Raw genomic sequence first — 22515 nt, forward strand, 5'->3', positions numbered from 1 at the left:
TTGAACTGCCATATGGAGAGTGATACAAGGCGATATAGAACAATACGAGTTAGGTTTTTACTTAGAAAAATAGGGGTAAATAATAAGGTAACCACAAAAAGGTATAACAACTCTATAACTCAAGATAAAAACCAAGAAAAACGTAACGACTCAACTAACATAAAGTCAAGCACTATGAAAATGAGGATCTCACAATTTACTAAGAAAAACGCCTCAGCACAAAAAAGTATGTTGAAAAATGAAATTGTCAACAACACACATAAAAAGGTATCAAAATGACAACATCAAACACTTATTTATCTATAATTACACTGAATGTAAATGGACTAAATGCACCAATAAAGAGACAGAGAGTCATGGACTGGATAAAGAAACACGATCCATCTATATGCTGCCTACAAGAGACACACCTTAGACTTAGAGACACAAACAAACTAAAACTCAAAGGATGGAAAAAAGTATATCAAGCAAACAATAAGCAAAAAAGAAGAGGAGTAGCAATATTAATTTCTGACAAAATAGACTTTAGACTTAAATCCACCACAAAGGATAAAGAAGGACACTATATAATGATAAAAGGGACAATTGATCAGGAAGACATAACCATATTAAATATTTATGCACCCAATGACAGGGCTGCAAGATACATAAATCAAACTTTAACAGAATTGAAAAGTGAGATAGATACCTCCACAATTATAGTAGGAGACTTCAACACACCACTTTCAGAGAAGGACAGGACATCCAGCAAGAAGCTCAACAGAGACACGGAAGATCTAATTACAACAATCAACCAACTTGACCTCATTGACTTATACAGAACTCTCCACCCAACTGCTGCAAAATATACTTTTTTTTCTAGTGCACATGGAACATTCTCTAGAATAGACCACATATTAGGTCATAAAACAAACCTTTGCAGAGTCCAAAACATCAAAATATTACAAAGCATCTTCTCAGACCACAAGGAAATAAAACTAGAGATCAATAACAGAAAAACTAGGGAAAAGAAATCAAATACTTGGAAAATGAACAATACCCTCCTGAAAAAAGACTGGGTTATAGAAGACATCAAGGAGGGAATAAGGAAATTCATAGAATGCAACGAGAGTGAAAACACTTCCTATCAAAACCTCTGGGACACAGCAAAAGCAGTGCTCAGAGGCCAATTTATATCAATAAATGCACACATGCAAAAAGAAGAAAGAGCCAAAATCAGAGAAGGACTGTCCCTACAACTTGAACAAATAGAAAGTGAGCAACAAAAGAATCCATCAGGCACCAGAAGAAAACAAATAATAAAAATTAGAGCTGAACTAAATGAATTAGAGAACAGAAAAACAATTGAAAGAATTAACAAAGCCAAAAGCTGGTTCTTTGAAAAAAGTAACAAAATTGATAAACCATTGGCTAGACTGACTAAAGAAATACAGGAAAGGAAACAAATAACCCGAATAAGAAATGAGAAGGACCACATCACAACAGAACCAAATGAAATTAAAAGAATCATTTCAGATTATTATGAAAAATTGTACTCTAACAAATTTGAAAACCTAGAAGAAATGGATGAATTCCTGGAAAAACACTACCTACCTAAACTAACACATTCAGAAGTAGAACAACTAAACAGACCCATAACAAAAAAAGAGATTGATACGGTAATCAAAAAACTCCCAACAAAAAAAAGCCCTGGCCCGGACGGCTTCACTGCAGAGTTCTACCAAACTTTCAGAGAAGAGTTAACACCACTACTACTAAAGGTATTCCAAAGCATAGAAAATGACGGAATACTACCCAACTCATTCTATGAAGCCACCATCTCCCTGATACCAAAACCAGGTAAAGACATTACAAAAAAAGAAAATTATAGACCTATATCCCTCATGAACATTGATGCAAAAATCCTCAACAAAATTCTAGCCAATAGAATCCAACAACACATCAAAAAAATAATTCACCCTGATCAAGTGGGATTTACACCAGGTATGCAAGGCTGGTTTAATATCAGAAAAACCATTAATGTAATCCATCACATAAATAAAACAAAAGACAAAAACCACATGATCTTATCAATTGATGCAGAAAAGGCATTTGACAAAGTCCAACACCCATTCATGATAAAAACTCTTACCAAAATAGGAATTGAAGGAAAATTCCTCAACATAATAAAGGGCATCTATGCAAAGCCAACAGCCAATATCACTCTAAATGGAGAGAACCTGAAAGCATTTCCCTTGAGAACGGGAACCAGACAAGGATGCCCTTTATCACTGCTCTTATTCAACATCGTGTTGGAAGTCTTAGCCAGGGCAATTAGGCTAGACAAAGAAATAAAAGGTATCTGGATTGGCAAGGAAGAAGTAAAGTTATCACTATTTGCAGATGACATGATTATATACACAGAAAACCCTAAGGAATCCTCCAGAAAACTACTGAAACTAATAGAAGAGTTTGGCAGAGTCTCAGGTTATATGATAAACATACAAAAATCACTTGGATTCCTCTACATCAACAAAAAGAACACTGAAGAGGAAATAACCAAATCAATACCATTCACAGTAGCCCCCAAGAAGATAAGATACTTAGGAATAAATCTTACCAAGGATGTAAAAGACCTATACAGAGAAAACTACAAAGCTCTACTACAAGAAATTCAAAAGGACATGCTTAAGTGGAAAAACATACCCTGCTCATGGATAGGAAGACTTAACATAGTAAAAATGTCTATTCTACCAAAAGCCATCTATACATTTAACGCACTTCCGATCCAAATTCCAATGTCATATTTTAAGGGGATAGAGAAACAAATCACCAATTTCATATGGAAGGGAAAGAAGCCCCGGATAAGCAAAGCACTGCTGAAAAAGAAGAAGAAAGTGGGAGGCCTCACCTTACCTGACTTCAGAACCTATTATACAGCCACAGTAGTCAAAACAGCCTGGTATTGGTGCAACAACAGACACATAGACCAATGGAACAGAATTGAGAACCCAGACATAGATCCATCCACGTATGAGCAGCTGATATTTGACAAAGGACCAGTGTCAATTAATTGGGGAAAAGATAGCCTTTTTAACAAATGGTGCTGGCATAACTGGATATCCATTTGCAAAAAAATGAAACAGGACCCATACCTCACACCATGCACAAAAACTAACTCCAAGTGGATCAAAGACCTAAACATAAAGACTAAAACGATAAAGATCATGGAAGAAAAAATTGGGACAACTCTAGGAGCCCTAATACAAGGTATAAACAGAATACAAAACATTACCAAAAATGATGAAGAGAAACCAGATAACTGGGAGCTCCTAAAAATCAAACACCTATGCTCATCTAAAGACTTCTCCAAAAGAGTAAAAAGACCACCTACAGATTGGGAAAGAATTTTCAGCTATGACATCTCCGACCAGCGCCTGATCTCTAAAATCTACATGATTCTGTCAAAACTCAACCACAAAAAGACAAACAACCCAATCAAGAAGTGGGCAAAGGATATGAACACACATTTCACTAAAGAAGATATTCAGGCAGCCAACAGATACATGAGAAAATGCTCTCGATCATTAGCCATTAGAGAAATGCAAATTAAAACTACGATGAGATTCCATCTCACACCAGCAAGGCTGGCATTAATCCAAAAAACACAAAATAATAAATGTTGGAGAGGCTGCGGAGAGACTGGAACTCTTATACACTGCTGGTGGGAATGTCAAATGGTACAGCCACTTTGGAAATCTATCTGGCGTTATCTTAAACAGTTAGAAATAGAACTACCATACAACCCAGAAATCCCACTCCTGGGAATATACCCTAGAGATACAAGAGCCTTCATACAAACAGATATATGCACACCCATGTTTATTGCAGCTCTGTTTACAATAGCAAAAAGATGGAAGCAACCAAGGTGTCCATCAACGGATGAATGGGTAAATAAATTGTGGTATATTCACACAATGGAATACTACGCATCGATAAAGAACAGTGACGAATCTCCGAAACATTTCATAACATGGAGGAACCTGGAAGGCATTATGCTGAGCGAAATTAGTCAGAGGCAAAAGGACAAATATTGTATAAGACCACTATTATAAGATCTTGAGAAATAGTAAACCTGAGAAGAACACATACTTTTGTGGTTACGAGGCGGGGAGAGAGGGAGGGAGGGAGAGGGTTTTTTATTGATTAATCAGTAGATAAGAAGTGCTTTAGGTGAAGGGAAAGACAACACTCAATACATGGAAGGTCAGCTCAATTGGACTGGACCAATAGCAAAGAAGTTTCCGGGATAAAATGAATGCTTCAAAGGTCAGCGGAGCAAGCGCGGGGGTCTGGGGAACATGGTTTGCGGGGACTTCTAAGTCAATTGGCAAAATAATTCTATTATGAAATCATTCTGCATCCCACTTTGAAATGTGGCGTCTGGGGTCTTAAATGCTAACAAGCGGCCATCTAAGGTGCATCAATTGGTCTCAACCCACCTGGAGCAAAGGAAAATGAAGAACACCAAGGCCACACAACAACTAAGAGCCCAAGAGACAGAAAGGGCATCATGAACCAGAGACCTACATCATCCTGAGACCAGAAGAACTAGTTGGTGCCCGGCCACAATCGATGACTGCCCTGACAGGGAGCACAGCAGAGGACCCCTGAGGGAGCAGGAGATCAGTGGGATACAGACCCCAAATTTTCATAAAAAGACCAAACTTAATGGTCTGACTGAGACTGGAGGAATCCTGGCGGCCATGCTCCCCAGACCTTCTGTTGACACAGGACAGGAACCATCTCCGAAGACAACTCATCAGAAATGAAAGGGACTGGTCAGTGGGTGGGAGAGAGACGCTGATGAAGAGTGAGCTAATTATATCAGGTGGACACTTGAGATTGTGTTGGCAACTCTTGTCTGGAGGGGGGATGGGAGGATAGAGAGAGAGGGAAGCCGGCAAAATTGTCAAGAAAGGAGAGACTGAAAGGGCAGACTCAAGAGGGGGAGAGCAAGTGGGAGTAGGGAGTGAGATGTATGTAAACTTATATGGGACAGACTGATTGAATTTGTAAACGTTCACTTGAAGCTTAATAAAAGTTATTAAAAAAAAAAAAAAAAACAGAACCTTGGACCTCAACCAAAGAGATTAAAAATTAATCCAATGCTAGACAGAGACCTTCTGTTGAGAGTCAATGAGACTTAGAACACATGGAAATATTTTGATATGAGGATTTAAGTGCACATATGCCCATACCATCATCAAAAGTATAACCACTTCAGACCTCATGGCATTTTCAATAGGTCAGCTTGTGTCCTAGGAGAAACAGTTAATGATGACACCATTATCATTCAGTTGGACTTATCCCCTCAGATCACAGCTATTGATATGTCATTCTGATTTTATTTTAGCCTTAAGAATGAACTCCTAGTGATGGCTGTAGCTGAAACTTGTTAAATAATGCTTGTGTGGGATTATTGGATGTTTGCAACAAGGATGGAGAAGCAGATGTTTGTCATTAATTGTTTATATAGACAATTTCAGGTATTCTTGCAACTGAGAAAACAGATAGAGATCACATTTTTTTTCACCATCATTAGCTCAGTACCCTATCAGTGTCGGTTCTGTTTAAAACTGGACGTCAATAATACAGTCCACAAAATCTTCTACAGGCAGCTCTCTATTTTTCACCCATCCAGTAGTCTAATAGAGAGATTGGTCTCCGTCACATCATTCTTCATTTTTATCCAAATAATTGCATTCCTTATTCTTTTCATGAAAATGTTCAAGTCTCAAAAATACCTATTACACCTTGTTGCTACATGGGCTAAGTAGAATGTTATAAGTATTTGTAAATGGATTTGCATATTTGATTTACACATTGCTTAGTGCCGTAGTGGTTATGTGCTATGACTGCTAACCAGAAGGTCAGCAGTTCGAATCTGCCAGGTGCTCCTTGGAAACTCTATGGAGCTGTTCTACTCTGCCCTATAGGGCCACTATGAGTTGGAATCGACTCGACAGCAGCGGGTTTGGTTTTGGTTTTTTGGTATTCAGTGTCATGTTAAATAAATAAATAAATAAAATCCATATAGAATAAGAAGTCTGTCTTTAAAAGAAAGAAATGTTTATGATATTCTAAGATTTGAAAATTTGCAGATTTCATAGTCTGTTTTTTATAGATGTTATTTATAGAAGTTAAATCTAATATTTCCTATCTAATAGTTTCCTCATCCTCTGTGATCTTTCATTTCTAAGTAATCAAGTGATAAAAAAACAACAGTTGCCATTAAGTTCATTCTGACTCATGGTAACGCCACATGTTTCATAGTAGAACTGTGCTCCATAGGGGTTTCAAAAACTGATTTTTCAGAAGTTGATTGCCAGACCTTTCTTCCTAGGTGCCTCTGAGTGAATTTGAACTGCCAACCTTTAGGTTAGTAGTCTAGCACTTAGCTGATTGTGCCACTCAGGGATTTCTAAACATGTGATCCAATTTATAAAATAAGAAATATATTCAAATGCATTCTGATTCTACTCAAGGACATATATATCTTTCTTCATGAATCTTATTTTTTGCCTAGTCACCCTAATTCTTCCTGAGATTCAACATTAAACCAGTCTCAATTTCTTATTATCCCTTATTGAGATTTTTTTTAGGGTTGCATTTTCTGGCATGGATTTCACTCACATGTCATAAATGATGTTTATCTTCACTGTGATTGAAATGTGCCTGGGAACACTATGTATTTATTTATTCTTTGAGTCCACATGGCCAGTTTATTTATTTATTTTTTATTGTACTTTAGATGAAAGCTTACAGAATAAACTAGCTTCTCATTAAACAGTACACATACTGTTTTATGACGTTGGTTAAAAAAACTCCGACATGGCAACACTCTCCCCTTCCCGACCTTGGGATCCCTATTACCAGCTCTCCTGTCCCATCTTGCCTTCTAATCCTTGCCCCTGGGCTGGCGTGCCCCTTTAGTCTTGTTTTGTTTTATGGGCCTGTCTAATCTTTGGCAGAAGGGTGAACATCAGAAGTAACTTCAGTACTGAGCTAAAGGGTGTTCAAGGGCCATTATCTCAGGGTTTCTCCAGTCAAACTTGGTCAGGACAGCAAGTTTCGTCTTTTTTTTGTGAGTTAGAATTTTGTTCTACATTTTTCTCCGGGTCTGTCTGGGGCCCTACACTGTGATCCCTTTCAGAGCAGTCAGTGGTGGTAGCCGGGCACCTTCTAGTTGTACTGGACTCAGTCTGGAGGGGAACTTGGTAGTTGTGGTCTATTAGTCCTTTGAACTAATCTTTCCCTTTTATCTTTAATTTTCTTCATTTTCTCTTGCTTCCAAAAGGGTGAGAGCAGTGGAGTATCCTAGATGGCCACGCACCGGCTTTTAAGACCCCAGACGCTACTTACCAAAGTAGAATGTAGAACACTTTCTTTATAAAATATGTTATGCCAATTGAGCTAGATGTTCCCTGAGACCACGGTCCCCACAGCCTTCAACCCAGCAATTCAGCCCCTCAGGGAGCTTGGCTGTGTCTATGGAGCTTCCATGATATTGCCTTGTACAAGTTGTGCTGGCTTCCCCAGTATTGTGTGCTGTCCTACCCTTCACCAAATTTACCACTTATGTATTGTCTAGTTCATGTTTTTTTACATTCCAACCCCTTCCCTCCCTCATAACCATCAAAGATTTTTCTTTTTGTGTGTAAACGTTTTCATGAGTTTTCACACTAGTGGCCTCATGCAGTATTTGTCCTTTTGTGATTGACTTATTTCACTCAGCATAATTCCCTCCATATTCAACCATGTTATGAGATGCTTCACAGATTCATCGTTGCTCTTTATCGTTGCATAATACTCCATTGTGTGTATGTACCATAGTTTGTTTATCCATTCATCTGTTGATGGATGTTTGTTTCCATCTTTTTGCTATTGTGAACAATGCTGCAATGAACATTTGTGTGAATATGTTTATTCACGTGATGACTCTTATTTCTCTAGGATACAGTCCTAGGAATGGGATTGCTGGATCATATGATATTTCTATTTCTAGCTTTCTAAGGACTCATCATATCATTTTCCAAAATGGTTGTGTCATTTTGCATTTCCACCAGCAATGCGTAAGAGCTCCGATCTCCCCGCAGCCTCTCCAACATTTTTTATTTCCTGTTTTATTGATTCGTGCCAGTAACACCAGGTTGAGATGGTATCTCATTGTGGTTTTGATTTTCATTTCTCTAATGGCTAGTGATGGTAAGCATTTCCTCTAGGTTCTCAATTCTGTTCCATTTGTCAATGTAACTGTTGTTGTACCTGTGCCAGGCTGTTTTGACTATGGTAAAAAAAAAAATGGTAGCTGTATAGTATATTCTGAGGTCAGGTAGTGTGAGTCCTTCAGCTTTATTCTTCAATAGTGCTTTACTTATCTGGGGCTTCTTCCATTTCCATATAAACACCGGACAGCTCTGTGCCACCACCAAGGGTTATTCTTCTTAACAACAAATGGCTCCGGCTGGGAAGTATTCTCTTTCCCCAAGGGCCAGAGACTCTTTCTCCCACCTAGAAACACCAAGTGACCTGGCTCAGCCTTGGGAAATCCCTTTAATCCCTGTGGTCTAGAGACTCCTTTCCCCCACCTACAAATACCAGGAGGAGGAATCCTGACAATAGGAAAGAGCTGTGCCTGGAAAGCGTTCTTTATCCCTACAGAATACAACTCCCTTCTTTCATCCAAAGACACAGGGAAGATTAGTGTCTGTAGCAAGGGAGATTGAGTGAAAGCTCCAAAGACAAGAGGGGCCTGGAGATGCACTCTTCATCCATGTGGACCAGAGTTTCCCATTACTCACCTGGAGGTAACAAGTACCCAGCCAGGAAAAGCGCCTCTGCCCCTGTGGTACACAGCGGGGATCAGAGGGAGACCCAATGGCACTAAACAAACAAAGAAGACCAAAATAGCACTGCAAAGGCACTGAAAACTAAATTGTCATTGAAACTGCTCTTGACAAAAGTAGACCTTAATAAACTTAAACAGTATGACTCCTTGTTGAAATAGAATATTTAAATAGGAGCCAAAGTTGTCTCCTAACACGAAACCATAAGTGTCCAGAATACAATAAAATAAATAATTCATTATACCAAGAACCAGGAAAGCAATAACTTGAATGAGAAAAAGTAAATAAGTAAAGATTAACAGATGCCAACATCAAGATGAATTAGAAGTTGGAATTCTCTGACAGGGATTTTAAAGTAGTCATCATAAAAATGCTTCAACAGTAATTTCAAAAACAGTTGACACAAATGAAAACAGAAAATGTCACCAAAGATAAAGAACCAAATGGAAATTATAGAACAGAAAACACAATAACTGAAAGAAGAACAACAACAACAAAAACTCTCTGTAGGTGCTCTATAATAGAATGGAAATGACAGAGGAAATAATAAATGATGAAAGGGGTGGTGGAGAACAAGGCCTCAGAGATCTCTTTGACAATAACAAAAGATCTAACATTTATGTATTCAGAGTCCTGGAAGGAGAGGAATGTGTAGGGATAGAAGCTTATTTAAAAAATAGTGTCTAAAAATCCAGAAATTTGACAAATGACGTAAACCTACACATTCAATAAGCTCAGTGAATCCGAAACAGGATAAATGCAAAAGAATCCAGGCCAAGAAATAAAGCGGAAGAGAGACAAGACCTTCCCCCAGATCTGACAGAGAGAGAAAGCCTTCCCCTAGAGCCACTGCCCTGAATTATGACTGTGAGAGACTGCCTCCTAAACTGTGAGGAAATAAATTTCTGTGCACTAAAGGCATCCATTAGGGATATTTCTAATATAAGACAAATACTATAAACAACTTTACCCTCACGAATTTGACAACTTAGAAGAAATGAACATATTCTTCACAAACCACAAACTACCAAATCTTATCCAAGATGCAGTAATCTCAATAGCCCTATAACTATTAAGGTAATTACATTCATAATTAAAAATATTCCAAAAAAGAAATGCAGGCTCAGAGGGTTTCACCAAACATTTGAAGAAGATGACATAATTTTACACAATCTCTTCCTGAAAATTGAAGTGGAAAGAATAATGCCCAACTAATTTTATGAGGCCAGTATTACCCTAATATTAAAACAGAAAATGGCAGTTAAAAAAAATTAGAGATCATTTTCTGTCATGAATTTAGATGCAAAAATCTTCAACAAAACATTAATAAATCAAATCTGTCAATGCATAAAAAATAATAAACTGTAGCCAAATGGGAAAACAATTACCTAGAACTAAACGAATACACGCACACACACACGTACGTGAATGCATGTAGAAATGGTGAAATCTGAATAACGTCTGTGGTTTGTATCGCTGTTAATTTCCCTGTTGTGATACTGTACTATAGTTATGCAGGATGTCACCATAGGGGAATATGGGATGAAAGGTACGTGAAATCTCAATTATCTCTAAATAAAAATTTAATTAAAAAAAAGTAATTAACTCTCCTCTTTCTGTCTCTCTCTTACACACCCACACAATCCCTCTCCATTTATAATTTCACACTTCTGCTTTGTGACTTTCTTAAAAATGTTTACTCCTTTTATACAATATTTTTAATGTATATTTTCCCCTACACTGATCAACTATGTGCCAGATTACTACAATTTAGCAACAAAAGAAAGCAATTTCAATATGAGATTTTCCCCAGGATCAATTGAAAGGCAAAGTAAACATCAAGGTTGCTACATATTTTAGTTCCTTTAAAAAATTTTTTTAATTGTTGTAAAAATATGTATAATACATTTGCCAATTCAACATTTTTCAGGTGTACCACTTAGTGATATCAATTACTTTAATCATGTTGTTTAACCATTATCCGTAATGGATGACAAATTTCCCATCACCATAAACAGAAACTCACTGCTTCCTAAACAGTGTAATCCTCCTCCTCCCCTTCCTCTTGCCCCTGATAACCACTAATAAACTTTCGTCTCTATACATTTGCCTATTCCTGTCATTCCATATAAATGAGGTGACACAATATCCTTTTGTGATTGACTTAATTCGCTCAGTATGTTTTCAAGATTCATCCATGTTGTTGCATGTATCAGGACTTCATATCTCTTTATGGCTGAGTAATATTTCATTGTATGTATGTACCACATTTTGTTTATCCATTCATCTGTTGATGGACATTTGGGTTTTCTTTACCTTTTTGCTGTTGTGAATAGTCCTGCAGTGAACAGTGGTGTACATATGTCTGTTTGTATTGGTGCTTTTAAGCCCCCTGGGTCTACACCTAGGAGTGGAATTGCTGGGTCATCCAACAGAGTCGCTATGAGTCGAAACAGACTTGATGGCAATAGATTTGGATTTTTTTTTGATTTTATGGCAGTTCTAATTTTATGTTTTTGAGAAACCACCAAACTGTTTTCCACAAAGGCTATACCATCTTGCATTCCCACCAGCAATGGATCAGGATTCCAATTTCTCCACATCCTCACCAATATTTGCTATTTTCCTTTTTTGCTTTGTGTTTTAATCTTAGCCATCCTAGTGGGAGTGAAGTGGTATCTCATAGTGGTTTTGATTTGCATCTCTCTGATGGCAATAGAGTTTGAGCATCTTTTCATGCATTTCTTGGCATTTGAATAGTCTCTTTGGTGAAATATCTATTCAAGTCCTTTGCCCATTTCTGATTGGGTTATTTGTCTTTTTGTTGTTAAGTTGTAGAAATTTTATCTATATTTTGTATATAGGACCCTTATTGGGTATAAGATTCCCCAAAAGTTTTTCTCAATTTGTAAGTTGTCTTTTGACTTTGTAATCAGTCCTTTGATGAAAAAAAGTATTCAATTTTTATGAATCCTAATTATCTATTTTACATTTTCTGGTTATGTTTTGTTATCATGTAATTCAGCATTAAAAACTAGGCCCAGAGGCAGAGCCAAGATGGCAGAATAGACAGACACTTCCGTTGAGACCTCTTTACAAAAAAGACCCAAAAAAGCAAGTGAAAGGAGTATATTTATGACAAGCTGGGAACCCTGAGCATCAAAGGCAAGCTTAGACAACAAACTGAGGGACAGAGGAAGGAAGAGACTGTTTAGAAGCGGAGAGGAGTTGTTGAACCTGAATCGTGGGGGGCCCTCCTTCACCATTCCCGGAGCGGTGGCGGCGGCGGGCTGGTCCTAGCGTTCAGCTGCAGATCCCTCAGGAAGAAGCAGCCAGCCACACAGCCCACTCACACCTCCAGAACCTGAGGAGAAGGGTGCTCTCGGCAAAAGCTAAGTACTTGGGTATATTTTACCACGCCCTCCCCACCCCCAAGCCAGCTTCAGCGGCTGAATCCCTAGGCCTGAGATAGACACTGGTGAGTACCTAGAGCCATCCTCCCAGCCTTGGGGAAGGAAAAAATTTGCAACTGGGGGGAAAAGTTAATTTGCTAGCTCCATTAACTGGGGGAGCTCAGGACAGAAGCAGCTCCTGTCCAGGTATAAACTCTCTGTGGACCTTGGGCACTTTTCCCTTCTGCAAGGACCTCTGTGGGCCTATTTCAGGAGAATAGGCCCTTGTTGGCAAACTACAACCATTTCAGCTGTGCGGTGGAGAGGTGGGTGTTTGATGTTTGACATTGCTTTGCCTATTAAACAAGGTCCTCACCTACCCACAATAGGGACCTAAGGAGTGGTAGCTCCACTCAGGTCACACAGCCACCTGCGATGGGGGTCCAGGGATAACTGGTACCTCCCAATCCTTACAACAAAAACTTTGGGTGCCCATGGTCCCTCTGCAGAACCCACCCACCTGCAAACTCTAGGGAACAGAGACGCATTTTCCTCAGAGACACTCAGGGGTCGGTTCTCAGCCTCCTGCCTTGTTCAGAGCGTGATCCCCTGCTGAAATCAGATACAGGTATATACGCCAATCACCCCTGCCCCTCTAAGACCATAGGAGAGAGCCAATACCACACACTTGATATCAGCTACTTGGAAACCTGAGCTGAATTCATACAAGAAAACTGAATGGACTCCGAGACTGATATATCTGATAACAGCTCTAGCCAGCTGGGGACAGGACACCAGAGCTCCAAAGGCGAAAACAATCAAGCTAGCTCACTCAAGCAACCCATAGGAGTATACCAAAATAAAACAAAGCAAGCAGCTATGACACAGTAAGCAAGCATAAATTAATACAATAACTTATAGATGGCTTGGAGACAACAGTCAATATCAAGTCACATAAAGAAACAGGCCATGATCACCTCAACAGGCTCTCAAAACAAAGAATCCAGGGATCTTCTAGATGAAAGTACATTCCTGAAATTACCAGATGCAGAATACAAAAGATTAATATACAGAACCCTTCAAGACATCAGGAAGAAAATCAGGCAATGTGCAGAACAAGCCAAGGAACACACAGATAAAGCAACTGAAGAAATTAGAAAGATTATTCAGGAACATAATGAAAAGCTTAATAAGCTGGAAAAATCCATAGACAGGCAGCAATCAGAAATTCAGAACATTAACAATAAAATTACAGAATTAGACAACTCAATAGAAAGTCAGAGGAGCAGAACTGAGCAAGTGGAAGGCAGAATTTGTGAATCTGAATATAAAGCACTTGGTACCAATATGTTTGAAAAAAATCAGATAAAAAAATTAAAAAAAAAATGAAGAAACCTTAAGAATCATGTGGGACTGTATCAAAAGAAATAACCTACGAGTGATTGGAGTACCAGAACAGGGAGGGATAACAGAAAATACAGAGAAAATTGTTGAGGATTTGTTGGCAGAAAACTTCCCTAATATTGTGAAAGATGAGAAGATATCTATCCAAGATGCTCATTGAACTCCACATAAGGTAGATGTTAAAAGAAAGTCACCAAGCCATTATAATCAAGCTTGCCAAAACCAACGATAAAGAGACAATTATAAGAGTGGAGAGGGATAAAAGAATAGTCACCTACTAAGGAAAGCCAATAAGAATAAGCTTGGGCTACTTGGCAGAAACCATGCAGGCAAGAAGGCAATGGGATGACATATTTAAAAAATTGAAGGGAAAAATTGCTTGCCAAGAATCATATATCCATCAAAAATGTGTCTTAAATATGAAGATGAAATTAAGACATTTCCAGATAAACACAAGTTGAGGGGATTCTTAAAAACCAAACCAAAACTACAAGAAATACTAAAGGGAGTTTTTTGGTTAGAAAATCAATAATATCAGGTATCGACCCAAGACTAGAACACTGGGTAGAGCAACCAGAAGTCAACCCAGACAAGGAAATCCAAAAAAAAAAAAAAAAAAAAGCAAGATTAAAAAAGCCTAACACGGTAACAGCGATGTTATTACATAAAAGAAGACAACATTAAAATAATAAACAGGGACTAAGAAATGTAACCATACACCTTCCACATGGAGAGGAAGATATGGCGATACAAAGAAATAAGAGTTAGTTATAAATTTAGAAAAATAGGGGTAAATAATAAGGTAACCACAAAGGAGACAAACTATCCTACTCATCAAAATAAAATACAAGGGAAAAATACAGACTCAGCAGAAACAAAATCAACAACAACAAATATGAGGAAGGGACAATATGTAAAGAAAATCTACTCAGCACATAAAATCAAGTGGGAAAAAGAAGCTGTCAACACACAAAAAAAAGACATCAAAATGATAGCACTAAATTCATACCTATCCATAATTACCCTGAATGTAAATGGACTAAATGCATCAATAAAGAGACAGAGAGTGGCAGAATGGATTAAAAAACAAGATCAGTCTATATGCTGCCTACAAGAGACATACCTTAGACTTAGAGACACAAACAAACTAAAACTCAAAGGATGGAAAAAATATATCAAGCAAACAACAATCAAAAAAGAGCAGGAGTGGCAATATTAATTTCTGACAAAATAGACTTTAAAGTTAAATCCGCCATAAAGGATAAGGAAGGACACTATATAATGAATAATGATTAAAGGGACAATGCACCAAGAAGATATAACCATATTAAATATTTATGCATCCAATGACAGGGCTGCAAGATACATAAAACAAACTCTATCAGCATTGAAAAGTGAGATAGACAGCTCCACGATAACAGTAGGAGACTTCAACACACCACTTTCGGTGAAGGACAGGACATCCAGAAAGAAGCTCAATAAAGACACGGAAGATCTAAATGCCACAATCAACCAACATGACCTTGTAGACATATACAGAACACCCCACCCAACAGCAACCAACTATACTTTCATTTCTAGTGCACATGGAACATTCTCTAGAATAGACCACATATTAGGTCATAAAGCAAGCCTGAGCAGAATCAAAACATTGAAATATTACAAAGCATCTTCTCTGACCATAAGGCTACAAAAGTTGAAATCAATAACAGAAAAAGCAGGGAAAAGAAATCAAATATTTGGAAACTGAACAATACCCTGTTCAAAAAAGACTGGGTTATAGAAGACATTTAGGATGGAATAAAGAAATTCATGGAATCCAATGAAAATGAGAACACTTCTATCAGAACCTTTGGGACAGCAAAAGCAGTGCTCCGATGTCAATTTATATCAATAAATGCACACATACAAAAAGAAGAAAGGGCCAAAATCAAGGAACTATCCCTACAACTTGTACAAATAGAAAGAGAGCAACAAAAGGAACCCTCAGGCACCAGAAAAAAGCAAATAATAAAAATTAGAGCAGAATTAAATGAATTAGAGAACAGAAAAACAATTGAAAGAGTTAGCAAGACCAAAAACTGGTTCTCTGAAAAAATTAACAAAACTGATAAACCATTGACCAGACTGACAAAAGAAAAACAGGGAGACGAAGCAAATAAACTAAATAAGTAATGAGATGGGCGACATCACAACAGGGCTGACTGAAATTAAAAGAATCATATCAGATTGCTATGAAAAATTGTACTCTAGTAAGTTTGACAACCTAGAAGAAATGGATGAATTCTTAGAAACATACTACCTGCATAAACTAACACAAACAGAGCTAGAACAAATAAATAGACCCATAACAAGAGATTGAAAAGGTAATCAAAAAACTTCCAAAAAAAATAGCCCTGGTCCGGATGGCTTCAAAGCAGAGTTCTACCAAACATTCAGAGAAGAGTTAACACCACTACTACTAAAGGTATTTCAGAGCAATGAAAAGGACGGAATACACTCAAAGTCATCCTATGAAGCTAGCATATCCCTGGTACCCAAACCAGGTAAAAAATACCACAAAAAAAGAAAATTAGAGACCTATATCCCTCATGAACTTAGATGTAAAAATCCTCAACAAAATTCTAGCCAATAGAATTCAACAACATATCAAAAAAAAAAAAAATCACTGTGACCAAGTGGGATTCATACCAGGTATGCAGGGATGCTTTAAAATTAGAAAAACAATCAATGCAATCCATTATATAAATAAAAGACTAGAACCACATGATTTTATCAATTGATGCAGAAAAGGGATTTGACAAAGTTCGATACCCATTCATGATAACAAGTTAGCAAAATAGGAATAGAAGGAAAATTCCTCAACATAATAAAGGGCATTTATACAAAGCCAACGACCAACATCATCCTAAATGGAGAGATTCTGAAAGCGTTCCCCTTGAGAACGGGAACCAGACAAGGATGCCCTTTATCAACACTCTTATTCAACATTGTGCTGGAGGTCCTAGCCAGAGCAATTAGGCTAGGTAAAGAAATAAAGAGCATTTGGATTGGCAAGGAAGAGGTAAATGTATCTCTATTTGCAGATGAGATGATCTTATACACAGAAAACTCTAAAGAATCCTCAAGAAAACTACTGAAACTGATAGAAGAGTTCAGCAGGTTATCAGGATACAAGATAAACATACAAAAATCAGTTGGATTCCTCTACACCAACAAAAAGAACATCGAAGAGGAAATCACCAAATCAATACCACTTACAGTAGCCCACAAGAAGATAAAATACGTAGGAATAAATCTTACCAGAGATGTAAAAGACCTGTACAAAGAAAACTGCAAGACTCTACTGCAAGAAAACAGAGATCTACATAAGTGGAAAAACATACCTTGCTCATGGATAGGAAGACTTAATATTGTAAAAATGTCTATTCTACCAAAAGCCATCTATAGATACAATGCAATTCCAATCCAAATTCCAACGACATTTTTTAATGAGATGGAGAGACAAATCATCAACTTCACATAGAAGGGAAAGAGGACCTGGATAAGTAAAACTTTACCAAAAAAGAACCAAGTGGGAGGCCTCAGTCTACCTGATTTTAGAACCTGTTATATAGCCACAGTAGTCAAAACAGACTGGTACTGGTACAACAACAGATACATAAAAAAAACTGGTGGAATAGAATTGAGAACCCAAACATAAATCCATTCACATATGAGGAGCTGATATTTGACTAAGGCCCAAAGTTAGTTAATGGGGGAAAAGACAGTCTTTTTAACAAATGGTGCTGGCATAACTGGATATCCATCTGCAAAAAAAATGAAACAAAACCCATATGTCACACCATGCACAAAATCAAACTCAAATTGGATAAAAGACCCAAATATAAAAACTGAAATGATAAAGATCAAGGAAAAAAAAAAAAAGGGACAATGCTAGGAATTCTAATACACAGCATAAACAGTATATTAAAAATGCAGAAGAGAAACCAGATAACTGGGAGCTCCTAAAAATCAAACACCTTTGCTTATCCAAAGATTTCACCAACAAAGTAAAAAGATTACCTATAGACTGGGAAAAAGTTTGGAATTATGACATGTCCGATCAGTGCCTGATCTGTATAATCTACATGATACTGCAAAAACTCAACAACAAAAAGACAAATAACTCAAAAAATGGGCAAAATATATGAACAGGCACTTTACTAAAGAACACATGCAGGTGGCTGACAGATACATGAGGAAATGCTCATGATCATCAGCCATTGCAAATTAAAACTTCAATGAGATTCCATCCCACTCCAAAAAGGCTGGCATTAATCCAAAAAATACCAAATAATAAATGTTGGAGAGGTTGTGGAGAGATTGGAACACTTATACACTGCTGGTGGGAACGTAAAATGGTACAACCACTTTGGAAATCAATTTGGCACTTCCTTAAAAGCTAGAAATAGAACTACCGTACGATTCAGCAATCCCACTCCTCGGAGTATATCCTAGAGAAATAAGAGCCTTTGCAGGAACAGATATATGCACACCCATGTTCATTGCAGCACTGTTTACAATAGCAAAAAGATGGAAGCAACCAAGGTGCCCATCAACAGATTAATGGATAAATTATATTATATTCATACGATGTAACACTACCCATCAATAAAGGACAATGATGAATCCATGAAACATTTCTTAACATGGAGGAACCTGGAAGGCATTATGCTGAGTGAAATTAGTCAGTTGCAAAAGGACAAATATTGTATAAGACCACTATTGTAAGAACTCGAGAAATGGCTTAAACAGAGAAGAAAATATTCCTTGATGGTTATGAGAGGGGGGAGGGAGAGGGGTTTTCACTAATTAGATAGTAGATAAGTTTTATTTTAGGTGTAGCAAAAGACAGTACACAATACAGGAGAGGTCAACACAACTGGACTAAACCAAAAGAAATAAGTCTCCTGAATAAACTGAATGCTTTGAAGGCCAGCGTAGCAGGGACCCGGTTTTGGGGACCATGGTTTCAGAGGACATCTAAGTCAACTGGCACAATACAATCTATTATGAAAACATTCTGCATCCCACTTTGGAGAGTTGCGTCTGGGGTCTTAAACGCAAGCAGCCGGCTATCTATGATGCATCAATTGATCTCAACCCTCCTGGAGCAAGGAAGAATGAACACCAAAGACATAAGGTAATTATGAGCCCAAGAGACAGAAAGGACCACATATACCAGAGACTACATCAGCCTGAGACCAGAAGAACTAGATGGTGCCTGGCCACAACCGTTGAATGCCCTGACAGGAAACACAACAATGAACCCCTGAGGGAGCAGGAGAGCAGTGGGATGCTGACCCCCTAATTCTCATAAAAAGACCAGACTTAATGGTCCGGCTGAGACTAGAGGGACCCTGGGGGTCATAGTCCTCAGACCTTCTCTTAGCCCAAGACAGGAACCATTCCCAAAGCCAACTCTTCAGACAGGGATTGGACTGGACTATGGGATGGAAAATGATATGGGTGAAGAGTGAGCTTTTTGGATCAAGTAGACACATGAGACTATGTTGGCATCTCCTGTCCGGAAGGGAAATGAGAGGGCGGAGGGGGCTAGAAGCTGGCCAAATGGACATGAGGAGAGAGAGTGGAGGGAGGGTGTGTGCTGTCTCATTGTGGGGAGAGCAATTAGGAGTGTTATGGAGGGTATATATAAGTGTTTTTTTTTTTTTTTTATGACAGACTGACTTGATTTGTAAACTTTCACTTAAGGCACAATAAAAATGAAAAAAAGTCAATCTTTTCTCTGTTTATCATGATGCTGCTTATTGAGCTAGTAGTGAATATTATTGTTTTCTTTATGTTGAAGTGTAATCTGTAATGAAGGCTGTAGTCTTTGATTTTCATCAGTAAGTGCTTCAATTCCTCTTTACTTTCAGCAAGATGGTTGTGTCATCTATGTATTACAGGTTATTAATGAGTTTTCTTTTAATTCTGATGCCATATTTTTCTTCATGTAGCCCAGCTTCTCTGAATATTTGCTCAGCATGCAGATTGAATAAGTATGGTGAAATGATACAACCCTGAGACATACCTTTTTCAACTTTAAACCATGCAGTATCCCCTTGTTCTGTTCAAACAACTGCTTCTTAGTCTAAATACAGTTCGTCGTGAGCACAATTGAAGTGTTCTGTAATTCTCATCCTTTGCAATATTATCCATGATTTGTTATGATCTACACAATTGAATGCTGTTGTGTAGTCAATAAAACACAGGTAAACATCTTTCTAGTATTCTCTGCTTTCAGCCAGGATCCATCTGACATCAGCAATGATAGCCCTCTTTCCACATCCTCTTCTGAATCCAGCTTGAAATTCTGGCAGTTTCCTGTGGATGTACTACTGGAACCACTTTTGAATGATCTTCAGCAAAATTTTACTTTCATGTGATATTAATGATATTGTTTGATAATTTCTGCATTCTGTTGGATTACCTTTCTTTGGAATGAGTACAAATATGGATCTCTTTCAGTTGGTTGGCCACATAGTTATCTTCCAAATTTCTTGGCATACAGTAGTGAGCACTTCCAGTTTTGCATATCTTTGTTAAAACATTTCAATCAGTATTCCGTCAATTCCCAGAGCCTTGTTTTTCACCAATACCTTCAGTGCAGCTTGGGCCTCTTCCTTAAGTGCAATTAGTTCTTGGCCATATACTACCTCCTGAAATGGCTGAATATCGACCAATTCTTCTTGATACAGTGACACTTTGTATTCCTTCCATCTTCCTTTGATGCTTCCTGTGTAGTTCAGTATTTAGCCAACAGAAACCTTCACTACTGCAACTCGAGGCTTGATTTTTTTCTAAAGTTGTTTCAGCTTGAGAAATGCTGAATGTGTTCTTCCCTTTTGGTTTTCTAACTCCAGTTCTTTGCATGTGTCACTATAACACTTTACTTTGTCTTCTTGATTCACCCTTTGAAATCTGTTCAGCTCTATATCTTTTTTTTTCCTTTTGCTTTGGTTACTCTACATTCAAGAGCAACTTTCAGAGTCTCTTACGACATCCACTTTGATCTTTTCTTTCTTTACTGCCTTTTAATGATCTCTTGCTTTCTTCATATATGATGTCCTTGATGTCATTCCACAACTCATCTGGTCTTTGATCATTAGTGTTCGATGTATCAAAACTATTCTTGAGATGGCCTCTAAATTCAGATGGGATATACTCAAGATCATACTTTGGCTCTGATGAACTTGTAGTAATTTTCTTCAGCTTCATCTTGAATTTGTATAGGAAAAATTGGTGTTCTACATTTGGCCCTCGACCTTGTTCTATCTGATGATGTTGAGCTTTTCCACTACCTCTTTCCACAGATGTAGTTGCTTTGCTTCCTGAGTGTTCCATCTGGTCAGTTTCACATGTATAATTGCTGTTTATGTTGTTGAAAACAGGTGTTTGCAAAGATGAAGTCATTCATCTTGTAAAATTCTATCATGTGATCTCCGGTATCATTTCTATCACCAAGTCCATATTTTCCAACTACCAATTCTTTTTTGTTTCCAACTTTTGCATTCCAATTGCCAGTAATTACTGCTGCTGTCCAGTGGGAAACAAACCCACAACTCTCCCCATCCCAAGCCCCTCCCTGTCTGGTAAGGGGCTGGGAAAGTTCCCAAACCACTGAAACTATATCAAGCGACAGACAGCGCCCGCTCAGGCTGCCCTCATCAACCTCACCAAACCAGAGTACAATGAAGAAGGTTCGCCCTGCCCACCCAGACAAGGTGGTGAGAACTATTGTGCCCACAGATGAGCAAGCAGCAAAACACACCTGGCCCACCCACCCTAACATATCAAAACAAAACAAAAAAGCAGGATGAAACAAGTAAACATACATTAAATAATACTGTAATGTCTCAGTTATTCAGATGACCTTCTCGTAGAAGAGACAGTGGAACTACCTGATGTGGAATTCAAAAAACTAATGTTTAGGACTCTCAGAGAGATAAAGAAAGAAGTCAAGGAAAGCACAGACAAAATCAATGAAAACATAGCCAAATCAAAGAAAACAGAGACAAAGCAATAGAAGAATTCAGGAAAATAATACAAGAACAAAACATCAAAATAAATAAATAATTACAAATCATACAAAAACAGCAACTAGAAATCCAAAAGATAAACAACAAAGTGTCAGAAATGGACAACTCAATAGAAAGTTTTAGGAGCAAATTTGAAACAATGAAAGACAGAATTAGTAAAATTGAAGACAAATCTATGGATGTCACTTTGTAAAAAATCAGAGAAAGAATGAAGAAAAATGAAGAAAACCTAAGAATTATGTGGAACACAATCAAGAGCAAAAATTTGCATGTGATCATAGTTGCAGAACAGGAGGAGAAAATGGAAAACATAGGGAAGATTGTTGAAGATTTGCTGGCAGAAAACTTTCAAGATATCATGAAAGATGAAAAGCTGACCATCTAAGATTCTCAACAAACGACATATATGATAGAACCTCTTTTAAAGTCAACAAGACATATCATAACCACACTTGCCAAAACCAAAGACAAAGAAAGAATCCTGGGAGTACCTCAAGAAAAACGAAGAGTCACTTACAAAGGGGAAACAATAATACTAAACTGATTACTTGGCAGAAACTATGCAAGCAAGAAGGCAGTGGAACGACACGCATGAAACCTTGAAAGAAAAAAAAACTGCCAACCAAGAATAACGTATCCTGCAAAAACTTCTCAAATACAATGGTGAAATTAGGACATTTCCATGTAAACAGAAATTAAGGAATTTTTCAAAAATCAAACCAAACTTACAAGAAATATTAAAGG

The sequence above is a fragment of the Loxodonta africana genome, chromosome X (genome assembly GCF_030014295.1).
Source record: "Loxodonta africana isolate mLoxAfr1 chromosome X, mLoxAfr1.hap2, whole genome shotgun sequence".
In the NCBI taxonomy this organism is placed as follows: domain Eukaryota; kingdom Metazoa; phylum Chordata; class Mammalia; order Proboscidea; family Elephantidae; genus Loxodonta; species Loxodonta africana.